The 8,356-nt window shown below is 39.9% G+C and overlaps 1 pseudogene; it reads left to right on the plus strand.

Moving 5' to 3' along the window:
* Positions 1–5,247: 5,247 nt before the first annotated feature.
* On the plus strand, positions 5,248–5,814 carry LOC103609473 (annotated as a pseudogene).
* Positions 5,815–8,356: the final 2,542 nt, after the last annotated feature.

Below are 8,356 nucleotides of genomic sequence, written 5' to 3' on the forward strand. Positions count from 1 at the left end.
TTTACCACTGAAAAGAGCACCTGGGACCAAATGGTTTCACAACTGAGTCCCAGCTCTTAGTTAACTCCAGCATCATTTAGTCTTTCCAAATGGTAGAAATGTGGCAATACCATCCTTTTATTTTACAAAATTAGCATTACAACAATAACAATAATACCAATGATAAAAAGGAAAGGATAGACCAATGTCTCTTATGAATATAGGTGAAAATACTTTTAAATTAGCATTAAACATATGATCTAAACTATCGGTAGAGAAAGATGTTAGCACACTGCCCATCACCTGGGAAAAGAAAGCTGGATCCCCTACCTCACACCATATAAATAAACCCCTGATGCATTAAAATTTAAATATATATAAAAAATACAAATTCAAGGAGAAAATCTAGGTAATTTTATTTATATGCTAGGGGTTTAGGAGAATTCCTGAGGTAAGAACATATTTCCTCCAAATTAGCAACTTGATCCTGAGACACTGTGACAGATCATCAAACTACTGGTACCCCAGCCTGGGCTCCCACTAATCTCCTTGCTTTGTGAGTGGCCTCCAGAGGTGGCCAAGCATGTCCTGTCCTCTCAGCAAGGTATAAGTCTCTTATTTTCTCCTTTTACACAGACTGGAGAGATGTAGACCAGCGGTAGTTTCCTCAGATGGGTTTTTACCAACTAAACAGTGAAGAACGGGCTTCTGCTGGCATGTCGGGGAGCTCTCCCTCAACTCTTTCTTATGTAGTCTTGTTTAGGGTTCTGCCTCTAAGCCAAAAGAGCATATTTATTTCTCAAACATGCCAATGAAACAAAACAATAGTTAATTTGTTGGACAACAGGCTCAAAAGTGAGAAATTGTATATAAATTAGGATTATGGGCCTAAATTAACAAGATGGAATTTACCAAAACCTGCATTTACGATTAAACAGGCAAACAGAAATCCTCACTATTGTATCCATATTGAGTTACAAAATGTCAATGTCATTAACCCATCAGTCTCCCTCTTGGATATACATCAAACAAAAATTCAAAATGAGATATAAACTACATGCATAAAAATAATTTCTCATTTGTACTCATATAATTACTGAATGTATTTAGTAATTGTACTCATACAAATGAGAAACAGCTCTATGAGTAGAAAGGAAATAGGTCTACATGCAGCTGGAGATTAGAAAGGAGGCCAATCTAATCTAATCTAAAGGCTTTTCCCTCCACTTGTTTATGTGAATGATGGGAGAAGTCAGCCTGGAGGCAGCTGCAGAGGAAAAGCCTTGGGGAGTTTGACTGACCCCCACTTCAGAGACAAGCACAGTTTGCATTATTAACAACACATCAAAGGAAGGAAGAGACTGGCTGTGCCCTCCAATGGCTGGAGTGTGTCTGGGTGGAGCAGGCCCACAGCCGCCCACATGGCAGGCCAGGGACACTCCTTGCAAGGAGCAGTGAGCTGCAGTCAGGGAGGAGAGCTGTCTTCGTAGATGGGGCAGCCTCTGGGTGCATGGTCCCCAACACACCCAGCTATTTCTCACCCTGATGCTCCCCTGGCTGGCCTCTGAGGACGGGTGAGTTTGTGTCTCCTCCCCAGCACCCATGCCAACACTCAGCTCCCTCTGAATTTTATTTAGGGCCCCTAACCGATGAGACCACAATTGGACTACCTGATTTTAGCATCAAGGAGAAAGCTCAGAGAATAAAGTTTCACTGGAGGAAGGTGATTCTGGGCTTTCTCTCTCTTCTCCCCTCAGTGCATTAAAAATAAATACCCTTCCATGGACAAAACAAAAACAAAAAACAAAACAGCACATGGAAAACCTTAAGCTCCAGGTAATAAATACATTTTGCAGGAAGAAAATTGGGAGCTGCCATCTGCTTACTAGCCTCAAGACTAAGACTCTGTCACTGCTGGAGGTGACAGGTTAGACAGAAGAAGGAAAACTTTGTCCAATGGCCAACAGCAGCAAGGATTTCAGAAGGAGCCAGTATCTGCTGGGATGCTTTCAGGACAAAAGACACAGAAATTGCAATTCAAACTGGTTGAAACGTGAAGGACAGGAGTTAGGTCTCATGCCTGGGCAACCAGAAGTTGGGCAGGACCTGGCTCTGGCTGATCCGGAGCCTTTGGCCCCTCGTCCTGAGATCCTCATGCAGCTCTCCCCCTTGCAGGTCAGGCAGCAGCAGGCCCAGCACTCTCAACCTGTCACAAAGACTTCAGAAGAACAGAAAGAAGTTGACTGCCTGTCTCTGCAGCTCTCGCTCAAAAGCAAGGACATTTTTCTCAGAAGTCTCCAGCAATCATGCCTACAAATCTCATAATCCCAAATTGGCCTTATGCCCATTCCTGATCACCTGCCTGCAGGGATGGGACACCCTCACCCCATCAAGCCCAAGCCAGAGGTACTGGGGTCAGCTCCCTCTGTGGCCATGGGCTGCCTGGGGTCACCTACTTGAACCAAATCAGTTCAGTGTGGGAAGGAAAAGGGCAGGTGACCACAAACATCTCCTCAGAGCTGTCATACCAAGGAAACTTTAATGGTTTTTCCTTCTGTGTTATAAATTTTACCTATGTTGACTGTAGAAAATGTTGAAAACCAAAAAAAAAGCATCAAAAGAAAGCAAAAATCCCACAACAGAGAAAATAGCTTTGTAAATATGCATGGTTATAATTCTGCAGACTTTTTTCCTATGAATATATAAACATACATATTGTGCTTTACAGAATTTGAAACACCCTGTACACACTGAGTAACCTGCAGTCATCAATAAATACTATAGGGTGTTCCAGTTTTACTACTGTTTTAGACTTTAATAATTGCAGAAGTATAAATGCTACAAGTTTACAAAAAGGCATCATTTGAAGGATGAATTATATAAACTTCTTTTGTACTTATTTAGTTTTTATAATTAGGAATAATGAATTTTAATTATTTTTGTTTCAATGCCTCTGACAGAAGATGGCAAATGTTGACTAAACGAGGAATCAAAAGATTAAAAATGTATTATTCCAAATCCATGAGTGCTTCAAACTACATTGACTATTGTTAAGCACTTTTTATAATTGAATTTTACTGGTTTTGCAGTATTCCACCATAATTTTTAAAATTAGTATCATTTTACCAGAGGTTTGGGTTGTTTCTTCCCATATCACATATGAGCTGATGTTGGAAAGTGGAAAGTGGTTTCATTACAACTCTGTGCAGCTTCTAAGGGAAAGGACTGTGGACATTGGTATCACATATGAGTTGATGTTGGAAAGTGGAAAGTGGTTTAATTATAGCTCAGTGCAGCTTCTAAGGGAAAGGACTGTGGACATTGGTTACTGAAGACCCCAGCTCCCAAATCCTCACCTTCACCCCTTGCTTCTCTTCCCCCATTAGCCAGGATTGTGCCTTGTCACTTTAAAAAGCCAACTGAAGATATTTCCTAAGAATGGCACAGCATGTACGTTGTATGTGGTAATATTTTGAAGGGACGCTTAAGGAAACAGCCACCCACCCCACCCCCACCCCCGATGATGAATTTGCATTTTGAAATAAAACAATCTAATCTATTTATTCTCTTAGTTAAATGCTGTCTCCATTCTCCCATGAAAAGGAAATGTGAAATAAATCATTTCCCTGAGGTTTTTCTTTTTGCCATCAAATGTTTCACCAGGGGACAAGGAACATGGTAGTGATGACTTTGTTAAAGCCTGATATTTTCTTACAGTTGAAACCCACATGACAACGGTTTGAAGTCCGGGAACTTGTCACAGTGTGTGAACAGACTGTGATCAGATTGTTGACTCTTCGTGATCATAGGGGTCACATCACCACACATTAACACGAAATGTTGCAGAGTGGCCAGGTCGTCAGCCACTTTTTATCTTTGAAACACACTTAGACTATGACTGTTCCTAAAACACTTCTGAAATGGGTCACCAAAGGGAGCAGTAATGGGGTGGAATAAATCAGAGAACAAGAGTGTGGAAAGAGGAAGGAAGGAACTATACTGTCACAGAGACGGATATCTTTGCTGTGACTGAATATCAATTTTGACTCAGAGTTTCCTTGAGCAAAAAAGGGAACAGCAATTGACATTGCTGTCCTCAGCAGAAAGGGAAAAGGTGGCAGTTCCCACCCAGCTCCCCACACAAATTCTGAGACACTTTTCTGTGAAGTGTTTTGTACAATAAGTATCACAAGAGGTGCTTTCTTCCCAACAGCATTGTGTAATGAATGGAGAAGTGCGTTTCATCCTTGTGCTTCTGGTAATAACCCCTCAGCATAGGTTCCGGAGTCAGACACTGCAGGGAAAGGCTGGTTTCAGCCAGGTTAAACAGGTTGGCTCCTACGGGGCTTTTCTTTTCAGATCTTAGACCTCACATGCAACTGTGATATGCAATTGTACATTTGGTTAATCATGGGACTTTTGCCAATGAAGACCTATTCACATCTGGCAGAACTGGTGTTCCACAGAGCAGTGTTTGGGAAACGTTGCTTGAGATGCCCTTCCTTCAGGCTGCTTCTCCTCGGCCTGGATTTTGATCAGAGAGGGTAGCTGAGGGGCTGAGATCACGCTCTCTGGGAGGGCCCAGTGCTCTGTTTTTCCACAAGGCCAGCTCGAGGAAGAGGACAGACAGGGCAAGTAATAAGTGAATAGGTAGGTTGGCAATCTTTTGTGAGAGTTCTGGAGCCTAACCAGTCTTCTTGCTGTAAAAGAATGTAGATACAGGAGTGCCAGTGGAGGAAACTGGAGTTTTCCTTGAAGCAGTTTTGGATTTGCTTTAAGTCAACTGTTAAGATTTTATGACCCAGAGCTCACAAGCACCAGGATGCCTGAGCCACAGTATTCAAACATGTAGTATAATCAAAACAACTGCATCTGGTATGCTGACCTAGTCTTCTCCAAAAAGGACAGGAGAATTTTTATTCTCGTAGAACAATTAACCTTCCCATAATCCCCTCAAATCTCTGTATAACACTGTTTCTAAATATATGTTCCATTGGGTGTTAATAGGACACTATAATTTTGGCAAATACTAGGTTCCAATAGTTAAAAGAAGGATAAGTTAGAGAGTTCCATTTCAAGAGGGTAGACTGAAAACTTGTTTGTCTCCACTTACTATCATTAAATATATTTTTAAAAAGTGGATAGAGAAAGTGGTCTCTAGAGGATGAAGGATTTTAGCATACTTCTGGAAGAAAAGTGCATGAGAGCCCAATGCTGGAAGAAGTCGTGGAGTCCTCTTCCAGTGAGCAGCCTAAGGTGATCTTGAAGATGCTTCGCTGTTAACTTGAACAAGAAAGCCCTACAAAATCATGTAAATCAGGAGGTTCAAATCTTTGTGCTCACCTTAAGAACACCCATGGAACTGCCCAGGCCATCAAGGTTATGCATATCCATAAAGCCAGCCAAGTATCTGAAAGATGTCACCTTATAGAAGCAATGTGTACCGTTCAGGTATTACAATGATGGAGTTGGTAGGTGTACCAGGCCAAAGAGTGGGGCTGGACACAGGGTCAGTGGCCCAAAAAGAGTGCTGAGTTTTTGCTGCACATGCTTTAAAATGCAGAGAGTAATGCTGAACTTAAGGGTTTAGATGTAATTCTCTGGTTGTTGAGCACATCCAGGTGAACAAAGCACCCAAGATGTGCCACCGCACTTACAGAGCTCTCGGTAGGATTAAGCCACGCATGAGCTCCCCCGCCACATCAATATGACCCTTACTGAAAGGAACAAATTGTTCCTAAACCAGAAGAGGAGGCTGCACAGAAGAAAAAGATATCCCAGAAGAAACTGAAGGAGAAAAACATATGACTTGAGAATAAATTCAGCATAGAATAAACTAAAATAAAAGTAAAAAAAAAAAAAAAAAAAATAGATGAGTAGAGGAAGCCAGAAATAATGACATATACAGAAGAGGGCGACCAGGGCCAGGGAGGAGATCTTCCTGGAGGAACTCAGGGGGCTCCAGACCCAGAGCTGGTGGTTCCAAAGGACTAGCAGTCCAATGCTTATCACCAGGCAAGGAAGCCAGAAAGCTCTCCTCTAGAGAGATGGACCTAGCTGGGTGCAGTTGGGTTAGCAGTATACGCATCCTGGCATTTACAAGATTCCCAGCCATTTCTGTCACTTAGCCATGTACCCAGAGCTCCTCCTCAGCTTTGCCATTCATACATAATGAGAAAACAAACCTACTTACACAATAGCAGAGAAAACTTACAGCAGCCACCTACACTAGCAGTATACACATCCTGGCATTTACAAGATTCCCAGCCATTTCTGTCACTTAGCCATGTACCCAGAGCTCCTCCTCAGCTTTGCCATTCACACATAATGAGAAAACAAACCTACTTACACAATAGCAGAGAAAACTTACAGCAGCCACCTACAAGCAACTGAGGCCTAGAAAAACCTATAATCACAGATGTATGTGGACAGCAGGAAAAGAAAAAAGTAAAACAAAAAAGCGAACCTGGAAAATCAAGAAACACATTTTAAAAGACTCTAAATCACCATGGAGAAGATATTACATTTGTAAAACAAGGAGAGGACGCTATGAAAAAGGAATAAAAACCTATAAAGTGCTCAAAAAAACAATATATAATGCTCTTTGTATCCTGCCAAAGAAGTATTTACCAGCCCAAACTCAAAATATATTCTTTTATATTACACTTTAGGAGCGTTATTGTTTTACTTTTCATATGTAGAACAATATTAATTTTGTGAGGTAAGGGTGAATATTTATTTTATCACATACAGATATGAAAGTGACTTGGTTCCATTTACTGAAAAGAACTCTTTCCCCCACTGCTCAGTCCTTTTGTCATAAATTTGAGTGTTCCTATATGCCTGAGTATATTTCTGAATTTTACTTAACCTCTTTGGTCTAATTGCCTATTCTTGCTTCAATACCACAGTGACACATTATATGTCTTGATATCTGGAGTGGAAATAGTTCAGCTTTTCTTCTTTACCATTATCTTGGATATTCCCATTATTTTCATCTCATTATATATTTTAGTGTCAGTTTGCCACTTCCAAGAAAATAAATAAATAAAGGCCTCTTGGGATTCTATTAAATCCATATAGATCAATTTTAGGTGAATTGGCATCTTTTTAAATCTTCCAATCAATAAACATAGCTTATCCCTTGCTTAGTTCTTCTTTAAATTGTTGAAGAGTTTTCTATATAGAGATCTCACATTTTTCATTAGAATTATTTCTAGGACTTTGATTTTTTAAAAAATCTATTCTAAATAGTATATTTAAATCTTTTTTGTTTGGAATTTTTGCTGCTGAATAGAAATTTATTTTTACAAGCTTTTTATTTTGAAATATGAGAGTACTTCGAAATGTTCATGGAAAGATAGAATTAGAAGATAATGTGACTCTTTCCATGAACTTTCTGAAGACTCCTAATAATTATATATTCACAGGAAGTTGTAAAAATAGTAGAGAAGTCCTGTGTACCCTTCAACTTAGTTTTGCCCATTGGTAACATCTTACGTAATTATAATACAATATCAAAACTAGGAGATTGACATTGGTACAATGCACAGAATTCATTCAGATTTCAGTTTTACATGCACTTATTTGTGTTTGTGGGTGTGCGTATAGTTCTAAGAATTGTATCACATGTGCAGGTTCCTGCAACCACCACCACAGTCAAGAAACAAGAACTGTGCCATTACCATAAACGTGTCCCTTTTCTCCTGTATAGTCACACCCACCTACACCACATCCCTAAACACCTGTAACCATTGTTCTGGCCTCCATTTCCAGAATTATGTCATTTCAAAAATGTTAATTAAATGGAATCATACACTCTTTTGAGATTGGCTTTTTTTTCACTTGGTATGATGCCCTTGAAATCCATACAAGTTGGTGCATCTACCAATAGGGTCTTCCTTTTTATTGCTAAATAGCATTTCATGGTATGCATGTACCACAGTTCAACCATTCACCCATTGAAGGATAGTTGGGTTATTTCCTTTTCTCAGCTTTTATAAATAAAGTTGTTACAAACATTTGTGTACAGGTTTTTGTGTGTGTGTGTGTGTATGTGGACATAAGTTTTTCTTTCTCTGGAATAAATGCTCAGAATTGCAAGTGTTGGGTCATGGTAAATGTATGCTTCGTTTTTTTAGAGAAATTGCCAAACTATTTTCCAGAACAGCTCTAGCCACTTTATGTTACCACAAGTAAGAAATGAGTGAGCCAGTGTCTCCACATTCTCACCAGCTTTTGGTATTATAATTCCTTTGTATTTTAGTTCTAACAGGTATGCAGTGGTATCTCACAAAGGATTTAATTTGTGTTTTCCTAGTGGAAAAACTCCTTATGGTGTTGAACATCATTTCATCCACTATCTACCATCCATACA

Source organism: Galeopterus variegatus, unplaced genomic scaffold, assembly GCF_000696425.1.
Source record: "Galeopterus variegatus unplaced genomic scaffold, G_variegatus-3.0.2 Scaffold9650, whole genome shotgun sequence".
Taxonomy (NCBI): Eukaryota; Metazoa; Chordata; class Mammalia; order Dermoptera; family Cynocephalidae; genus Galeopterus; species Galeopterus variegatus.